The sequence below is a fragment of the Microplitis mediator genome, chromosome 1, assembly GCF_029852145.1.
Source record: "Microplitis mediator isolate UGA2020A chromosome 1, iyMicMedi2.1, whole genome shotgun sequence".
Taxonomy (NCBI): Eukaryota; Metazoa; Arthropoda; class Insecta; order Hymenoptera; family Braconidae; genus Microplitis; species Microplitis mediator.
In genome coordinates, this window is record NC_079969.1 from 22,368,827 (window position 1) to 22,379,287 (window position 10,461).

The 10,461-nt window shown below is 36.4% G+C and overlaps 1 protein-coding gene across 1 annotated transcript in view; it reads right to left on the reverse strand.

The window, feature by feature from the left end:
- Window positions 1-2,402, reverse strand: part of LOC130664252 (zinc finger protein 608-like) — an 80,766-nt gene extending 78,364 nt beyond the window's left edge. Inside the window, exon 1 of the mRNA XM_057464132.1 lies at window positions 2,005-2,402. The gene's annotated coding sequence lies outside the window, so the exon portion shown is untranslated. The remainder of the gene's footprint in view (window positions 1-2,004) is intronic.
- Window positions 2,403-10,461: the final 8,059 nt, after the last annotated feature.

A 10,461-nucleotide genomic window follows, 5' to 3' on the forward strand; every position in this document is an offset into this window, starting at 1 on the left:
GAAAAAATATCTTTTGAAATATAGATGTGAATAATCTGATTGGTTCTTAGCGGGAACACATTTATAAACCTCTTTCGCTATTTTCTAGTGTCAAAGGTACGTCATTAGCGATTAAGCTCATGAAGCAGCTCAACCATCGACACAGCAAATGATGACAAATCGATGCGGATTACTCGAGAATAAAATGAAAAAAAATAATGCAACCTGACGATAACCGAAAATAGATTTTTTAACAGCATTATGTAAATACATATATTTCTTTATGTTTTAAAAAAATATATGGGCTGTGTATAATTAGGGTTTTACGATTTCGTGTCAGAAATCGGTTTCAGCAATTTAACGTGAGTTTATATGCAACTAAGAGCCGAGTTAGTCATATCCAATTAGCGCGTGCGCTATGCGATTACCAGAAGTCTTACTGGGCATAACACTTTGTTGTTTTTATTTAAAATTAAAATAAAAGGGATAAAGAGCTGAAGTTTCCCATTATATCCAAGTAAACGAGTATGTATGAAAAGAGGTAAAGATTTTTAAAAATGAATACTCATGCAAAAGCCAAACGGTAAATCAGAGGGAAAGTAACCGACTGCCGGCTCCCTACTGAGCGATGCATCATTTTATTATGTCAAGTATACTATATATATATTATACAGTGTATTTTAGTTGTATATATTCATCATCTCGCTACATGTGTATTTATGTATATATATATATATATATATACAACCATTTATATGAAAGACGCATAGGATGATGCGAATAACCGCAAAATCGTAATTACAAACGTTATTCCGTCTCTCGGTATACGTGATCAGAAAATAAACACACATGCACATTCCCTCGTTGTAACAAGAATCAAATAACAAATAGCCAATTATTGATTTATGCCATCATTCAATGCTCGTTAAATAAATGTTCCATCTAAAATACATGAATATTTATCCGTCTTTCCACCATCCTCACTACCCATACAAAAAAAAAAGAATCGGCCCATTACTGGGTCGTGAATGGCTGCCAACTTTCAAGCATCGGCCGAAGATCGGCTAAATATTGGATGATAACGGTGTGCCAAGCATTGGCCAATCGTGGCAATCAATCATCGGCCAAAGCTTGGTATCAAACCGTTGGCCAACGAACGGCGGTTAATTGTGCTAAAAGACGGCTGCCAATGATTTACCAGGCATCGGCCGATCTATGGGAAAATTTCGTAGTTCGGCGACTTTGTATGAGTATCATTACTATCGCCAGATATCAAACAACAGCTTGAGAAAAATAACATCTCGGTTTATATTTTTTGCTCAATATTCACTTTGTACATCGCACATACTGGGACGTACGCTGGTGTAAGAGTCAGAATTCAAAGAGAACGAGGACGCTGTTGAGGTTCCCTACCGCGTTAAGCCTCCAAGTGAAAAGCCCTTTAAAAATTCTATGCACCTCCTGTAGCGTACTTGCTCTTGTACATGCACACACCCACACATGCACATGTACACACACATACGTCCATATGTATGTACACGAATGTGTATTTTGCGCACGCGCAGCAAAATATATATCGTTTTAAGAGACAAAGCTTTATTATATACTCCAACATTGTGTCTTCTGTACATAATATGTATATTACATACTCGATTGTCAGAGTATGCGTTAATATACAACTCTTACACTCTTTATTTAAAGGATGTACGTGTGAACAGAAATAATATAGCCACCGCAAACACGATAAGTAGTCTCTAGACTCAAGTGACAGCTCTTGCGCTCGTTAAATTTTTTTTTTTTTCATAGTAATAATAAATAATTACTCGAAAAAAAAACAATAGATTGGCTTTGAGAACTGATGATAAATTAAACACGCAATTTTTTAGCCACATGGGTCGCGACGGCGTAAATTATCCGACTCCTTGGTGCAGGATAAGAGCGTGTGTGGTGATAATGATAATAATAATGATGTATGGTAATGATAATAATAATAATGAGGTTTAACTGGGTTGAACCAGCACTTACCATTGTGTCGATCGTGTCGAAGGAACACTCGAGCGAGCACCGGCTGCAGTGCACCTGCTCCATTTCTCCATCGCGACTCGGATCGTATTTGCTCGCTACTCGGTTATTATTATTTTCTTCTATTATCGACTGCTAAGACTTTACTTAAATTCCGTGTAATCCAGAGCTCGGGTTGTATTGGTCGGCCGGTTGGTTGGTTGTTTCACTTAATTATAAATCCGTACACTTGTTTTATTCTGTAAATTAAAAACGTCGGTGAATTATTTTAAATCCACAGCACACACTTTGTCTTACACTCATATCACTACTGCTGATAACTAAACGAGTGTACAGTCATTAGCTTTAATTAATATCTTAAACTATTATTATTATCTATATTATTTTAACTTTAAACACGGTTTCGATTTACGCACACACCCTTTTTTCACAAACAGCGGACGCGTCCGCTGCCTTCACTCGTATCTCTCTCTTAATAATTCTCTCTCTTTCCCTCTTTCTGTTCGCGCACACTTATTCGTCACACCCGGCGCACAGAGAAGTTTGCACACAAGCGCGGTAGCTCAAGAAAAACATTCGTTTCATACTCATATCCCAACAAATATCAGTTTTTTTACGTTACAACTGAGTTGACTTCTTTTTTTTTTATACTTCGCGGTTCACTTTTTGCAAAAAATTTTTTCATTCCAACCAATTAGGTCTCAGTGTAATATATATATATATTTTTGCGACATGACTTGTGATTTGTTGATCACAGAATCGATTTATCATTTTTTTATTTCAGAATAATTTTATTGATTCATATTAATACACATGCATGCATGTGATGACATAAGTATGAATGTTCTTTTACAATTTCTGGACCGTGGGATTTTACTTGGATTAAATAAATGTAATTTTCTACAGATTTATTAATTGCAACAATTTGTTTAAAATTTATTTACAGAAAAAGATTGTAAAAAGCCAAATTTGAAATGATACTGAATGATACGGAAGTTAGCGGACGTCTAATAATTTTTTGATTTTTTTTAAACAATAAATTACGAAAAAAAAATATTTGAAAAAATTGCACTTGTAGATTTTAAAATTTTCTACATGTGCATATTTTTAGTTTTTGTTTTTTTGCAATTGATTTGTTGAAAAAAAATTTTGAAAATTATTAATTGTCTGCTAACTTCAGGATCATGATACTGAAGTCAGCCGACGTCAAATAATTTTTAGATTTTTTAAAAGACAATAAATAATAGAAAAAAAAAATATTTTGAAAAATTGCACCTATAGTATTTTAAATTTTCTACATGTGCATATTTTTACTTTTTTTTTTTTCTCACAAATTTGTTGTAAAAAAAAATCCTAAAATTTTTAATTGTCTGTAGACTTCAGGATCATAATTTGAATGAGTTTGAATTAAGCAGAAGTTTAACAATTTTTGAATTTTTTTAGAAACGATAAATCATAAAAAAAAAATATTTAAAAAAATTTCACCTATAGCTTTTTTAATTTTCTACATGTGCATATTTTTAGTTTTTTTTTCTCGTCAATAATTTGGTGAAAAAAAAAATCCGAAAATTGCTGATGGTCTTCTAACTTCAAAATCATTAACTTGATGTTTGTTATATTATCATATACACATATATTTAAACTACCATCATGGTGAGGACTTGTGAGAGGTGCTATTAGCAGTGACATCTACCAAAGATTAAAAAGTAGATTTTTAAACATTTATATATTTATATATATATATATATATATATTTAACGGAGGACAAGCAGTCCTTGTCAGCCGGTTCTATTTTGAATTCACAAATACAACCCACACACCCATCCTATCTATAATATATATGTATGTATGTGTATATAAGACCGGTATTTCTCTCACATCATCTCCCTCACACACGATGGAGATACTCGCTGGTCACACACAAACATACACATCAGCTCAGAATGGAGTAGAGTGAGTTGTGTCTTTTAACTCACTCACTCCCTCCTTCGTTCTTATTATTATTATCATTATTATGTTTATCCGAGTTTATTCCCCCATATCCAGCGTTGGCCAGGGCCACACAACTGCATATCTGCGACTTTTTGTACTTTTACTCCCTTGCTGGCAGTGTACGTTCATGAATGTCACATGACAATTGATGATGGTACCAACGCGATGATAAACTCTTTCAGTCTGAAACTGCAGACTGACCAAGTCAAGGAAATTGGAGTAAGACGACCTCGACGCCGGTTGCTCTACTTAGACCCACCCAATGACTAGACCTCGGAAATTCCGTTTTCCGTGACAAATTTAAACTAAATGGGGCAGTCTGGCGATGGAAAATTTTAATTTTTCGTAACTCGATGGAGATTCCGGATGTGGAAAAAATAAATACCAAGACTGCACCTCCCGCGTCACAAAGCACTTGGTACAACACATGGGTTACCAGTCGGGTTAAACTCGGAGAGGTTCGTCGGCATTCGAGCAGCCTCGGTTTCAGGGCCGTTCGTTGCCGCACCAGTCTGGGTGCTCAAGCTTAACTCGTTTTTTAAAATCTTCCTGTCTTTTATTTTTATTTTTTATTTACTACCAACAAATTATTTTATTCTCAGATTATTTTTATTTCAACTTGGGCAAAATCCAAAAATAAATGGACTTTGGAACCTGAATTTTTCTCTCAACGATTATTTCAAACAGTTTATAAGACACTTTGCAAATTAAATTAATACTTGATCACGGGAACCGCGGATTTAAATCCGCGTTTATTTATACGCGTCCTTAATTAACAAACTTTTTTATCTTACCCGCGCCTTTTCTGCACTGGGTTAAGATATTTGAATCCAGTGTCCAGACAGTTCCTAAACTGTTTGACGAATGAATTAAAAACAGTCAGAAATTTTATTTACCAAACCATCAAATAAAAATGGATACAGTTCAAGTAATTTCTTGACGCTCGAGGGTTCTCAAGTGCTCTTAACAATTTAACTCGTACTTGTGTATCCACAAGTGACTCTCCAATCACAGCTAATTTAAAGTTATTTTAACATTTCAAAATAAATAATAAATATATTTATGTATATATGTATACATAAATGTATAGATGGATGGATGGATAGATGGAAGAAGGAATAAATTAAACCCATACAGAGAATGGAGTGTAGAAAACAAGTTAACTCTAGATCTCCGTTCTCTGTTCTCTGCTCGTGTTTCTGAGAGATGAGAGATGAGAGACGAGAAATAAGAGATGAGAGATGAATGATAGAGTACATGGCGCGTTAAAGATAACTATTATTTTAGCTAGCAGATGGGAGATCGATATACTAGCACTACATATATCATCCTCTCGAACGTCGTCGCTATTATAGCCAACACTCGTCATCATTGACGTCGCAACTCACGTCGTTGAACAAACACTTGTATTGGGGAGACATGACCACGTGAAATAAATTTACGGATCGTAAAATTTCGAGTTAATGCCTTCGCAGTGACAGAGACTGAAACGCATTTTAAATTGTGAGAGCGATGGAAAATGAAAAAAAAAAGCAAAAATAAATATTTTTAAAATGGTGGGTAAAATCACGTTGGTCCATTCCGCAAAATCCGTGGCTAGTGTTGGAGCATTGGCTATTCCGACGTCGATTTAATTTCCATATTCACCGAATCGATTGAGTTTTATCCCTACCAACTCTAGCTCTGCACCACCACAACTGGGCTTTTATATATTTCGCTCTTCATTCATCTTTTTCATGCATGAGGATTCGCTCATAAACACCTGCATACATATACATGGAAAAAAAGAGAGATGAGGGATTTTTATTTATATTTTTTTGTTAAATATTTGGGAATGAATAAAAAAGTGATGAATAGTAGTGAGGATACAAAATATCAATCAACAATAGCGTGTCGGTAATAAGTTTGCGTATATAGACAGTAGACTCTACTGATGTAAATCGAATTTAGGAGTTATCGCACTTGAAATCTCTCTAATCTGGACTCTTGGCATTACATCGGGCTCTTAACGAGTTGCTAGAGTCCACCCGCGGTATAAATCGTGTCTCTTGCACGCACAGAGCCAATAAGGTGGTGCGTGGGTGGTCAAATAGCGGCTGTTACTTTGTGAACACGCGACTTTTGCGTTCACAATCAAATTCTCGGTGCAGTATCGAAAATACCCTAGCCTTTGTGTCAAATAATAACAAATTATTCTTACGAAACAATGAGGTACTGATTTAAATAATATAATTGAGGCGTTAATTAAAAAGCTGCATGTGGTAAAAAAGGTTGAGAAAAAATTTATAACATGGCTGAGCGAGCTAGAAGGGTCTGAAAATTTGTTTTTATAGGATTCTTTAGTTTAAAAATTTTTCAGTTGCCTACTGAGATTGTAATCAACTATTCAGCCCCTTTTTTCCCTAGGATAATTTACTTAATGTTAAACAAAATATTTTATGTGTTTTTGTGTTTCCGAGTTACGTATTCGTATTGTGTAGAGTTATTCTTAACAGGAGCCAAGTTACAGAGGCCATTTTCCTAATGAGTACATGAGCAGTGTCATCATCATATGAGTCTGGATTCGAAAAATGAATTTTTTCTAGGACTTTTTGGGGTTTTTCTTACTAGAGGACATCATAATGAACAAAAAACATTTATATTGTGCTGAGTTATTCCCAACGGAAAAAAAGTTAAGGGCCACTTTCCTAACAAGTACATGGGGTGTGTCATCCTCATTTATCTTAATTTATTCTCATTTATCCTTATATGTGTCTGAACTCAAAAATACATTTTTCTTAGGACTTTTTCGGGTTTTTCCTACTAGAGGACATCATAATGAACAAAAAATATTTATATTGTGCTGAGTTATTCCCAACAGGAGCAAAGTTACGGGCCACTCTTCATAGGAAATCATGAACAGCCTCATCTTCATTTATCCTCATTTATCCTCATATGGGTCTGAACTCAAAAATAAATTTTTCTTAGGACTTTTTCGGGTTTTCCCTACTAGATGACATTGTAATGAACAAAAAACGTTCATATTGTGTTGAGTTATTCCCTACAGAAAAAAAGTTATGGGCCACTCTTCATAAAAATTCATAGACCACATCCTCCCTTACCCTCTCTACTCTGTCACGCCATCTTTACTCCAAAAAAAAATTTTTCTTGGGACTTTTTAAGTCTTTTTCTACTAGAGCACATCATAATGAACAAAAAACGTTTGTATTGTCTGGAGTTATCTCCAACAGGAGTAAAGTTACATCCCTAGTGACAATACTGAGCGATGCTGGTGCAATATTTGTTCACAATATTATCAAAATTATGGTTTACAACATTGACTGATCTTAAGGACAGGAGACTTGAAGCAGATTCCTCGCGCTAGAATCTCCGAAAACTTGTGCCAGAGTATGGCAACAACCCTTAGCTCCCCTTTTCAATCTTTAATCTGCTATACTTTTCACTGCCTTGTGGAACAGTAAGGGGACCAAAGTTATGCTCTGTTCCATTTTTGGGGCAATTTCCACTCAAGAATCTTCTTCAAGTTTCCGGTGCAACACTTGCTGCATTATAAACTCCCAGACTTCATCAAATATTGCTGCATACTTTGCACGAGATATTTCTTCAAATCTTCTGCCATTCCGCATCAAAAACTTCAAACTTCTTCTTGAACGATTCGATATCTTTCGCTTCAAGAATTTGGTCAGTCGCTCTGCCCAAGCAACTTGCATAATATCATCTTTTCTAATGTGGATATACAGTTGTTTCATTGAGTATATATTTTACACTAGCCCTTGATTTCGACTTTATTGCGAGCACTAACATTTTAACGTCCGCGGACTCGTGCTCTGATGCGTATCATAAATTTACGTCAGCGACAAATGGACATATTAAGTTTAAGTATTTCCCATTAAACCGGGTCTTAATTGTCTTGTCAACCGTGAATATTAGATAGATAGAATATTTACGGAATTTATGGGGGGAGATACAAGTTGATTCGAGATGAGATGAGATGAGATGTGACGAGATGAGACGAAATGAGTGAGCGAGTGATGAGAGAGTAATTAGATTGCTGAAGGGATAAAGCGACGAAGAGGTAAATAAAATTAGTGGGTGACAAGCCGGAAAGCCATGGGATACCATCTTCAATTTCCGGACAGCACAGCAAGACTGTTAGGGAGGATCAAGGCAACGCGCCAAAAAGTATATAACGCAATGTATGTCTCACATTGCTAAATAAAACCCCGAGGTATGGGTAAGGAGTAGAGAAGAAGAGAGGAGGAAATGAAAGTTTAAGGGGAATAAGCTGTGTTCTGTGTGTTCTGAGCGTTTTGGGGGAAACCAGCTTGTGTATCCCTTTTCCCTCCTGCGGTTTTACTTCCACTCTGTGCTGGTTTCTCTATAGACAAAGGCGTCTCTATACTTGGACTCTGTATTATGTCCTCTGTTCGGTCCTGCAGAGAGCCAGCGACTGTCTCACCAGCAAAACAAAATAACAAAAATAAATAGAGGGACTGAAAAAAACAAGACGACGTACACCCCGGGTCCTGATGAGAACCTTCGAGCGACAAACACCGAGTTGTATATATAGGATGGCAATTAGGCGTGTTTGGGTGCATTCACCAGGAGCCAACTTATCACTTTATGCCAGCAAAAGAGCCCGATAAACCGACGACCATTAATGATAAAAATATAAATCTCGGAAATTATCATGGCTAAAATTTATCTCAATAACGACGAGTAGCTACAAGTCATGTCAAAATGGCGGCGCTCTTTTCATGTGTTATATTTTTCCAGTGCGTTTGAGTCTGATCGATATTATAAAATTTCCGAGTGGTTATTTTATTTCATTTTAAAAACTCTCGTTATTTATTTTATTCTCATCAAGCTTCTGATCTCAAACGAATAACTTTTCGCATCAGTTGCACAGCTCAATGCCCGGAGGTTTCATCAACGAATACGTTTGTAAAAAAATTGATAAATATTTGATGTTGATGCCAACTCAAGTGTCATAAATATCCAATAAGCAATAATAAGAAATAAAAAGCAAGTTGAGTAAAACATAGAGCGTATAAAAACATTTAAATCGATTAATTAAATGTATTTACGTATGAAATCGGTGGAACGTGTCTTTGAGTCCTCATGCAATAGTCGGGATTTATTTAACGGCTGAGTGATTAAACATTACGGACAATGAACAAGATTTTATAAGCATCATCGGAGCACTGAGAGCTACTGTATAGTAGAACATATATATAAATATATAGATGTATGTGTATATGTTTCAAATTCTATCCACGTAGCACATGAATCCCAACCGGAAAGAATAATATCATCTCCCCTGCTTAGCTGTGTGTTTCTGGCTTATCCCTATCCCCTGGAGAACTCACCCTACACCCCACACCCCAGTCACCCTGTTCTCTTGAACCCCTTTTCACCATCAGTATCCTCTGCTCTTCTCTGGTTAGATACCGGTGTTTTTGTTCTTCTCTCTCCGTCAAACATACCCGCAGAGCCCACAATCAACTGCTTTGCTGAGTAGTAGAGTATAGAATAGAGGAGTAGAGTGTCTCGTGTCGAGGACAAACGCTCATCCAAAACGGCCACCCCAGTGTCCCTTGTATTATTAATAGCTTTTGAGATCCTTGCCTTTTTAACAGTCTCCGTCATCAAAACTAACTTTTGTGTTCCTACTCGCCTACTCTTTTATCCCCGGGATATTTAATTCTTTCTCTATTAGGTCACATTCTTGGACAATTATCTCTGGCGGGCTGATAAAATCCACACTACGGGGTAACAATCATCGGGAGGACGATTGCATTGAAGGGAAAATGTCAACTGAGGAGGATATTTTAATTTACAAAGCCACTGAATAATTCAGTGATGTGACGGCTTAAAGAGCTTTGAGTTTAAAAAGTTAAAATAGTATATTGGGGCAACTCTCGGTTAAATCTTGAGAAATAAGACTCGAGTCAGATGGAAAGACTCGCAGAAAGAGTGTGGAATGAAAGAGTGTAAGAGTGTTTGTGTAGTCGGGTTTAGACCGATTTCGGATGGACGTCGAATAAGAGGCGAAGAGAAAGAAATTCAGAGACACGACCACGTAGTATCTGTATACAAGGCACTCGAGACTCCTGGGGGCTTTGGGCTTGGGCTTAAGCTTCCATTCCATTCGTGGAAGGTAACAGCATCCAGAAACGGTGGACAGAGAGAGATACTGATACTCGAGCTCGAGTGCTGGATAACCATCGACTCGCCTGCTTTTTCTCCCTCTGATCGCTCTGGCACTTGGATCGCGGGTACGAGAAAAAGCGAGAGAGACCCAGGTATTGAGAATTTTCGAGTGAAATACACGGTGGAGTGAGTCGTGCAACAGCGAGAGATAGATAAAAAACTTCTTGAAATAAAAATAAAAAATAATGTATAAATAAAAATAAAAATAATAATAAAAAAGGGTATAAAGATAGCGAGCGAGAGAACAAGATGAAG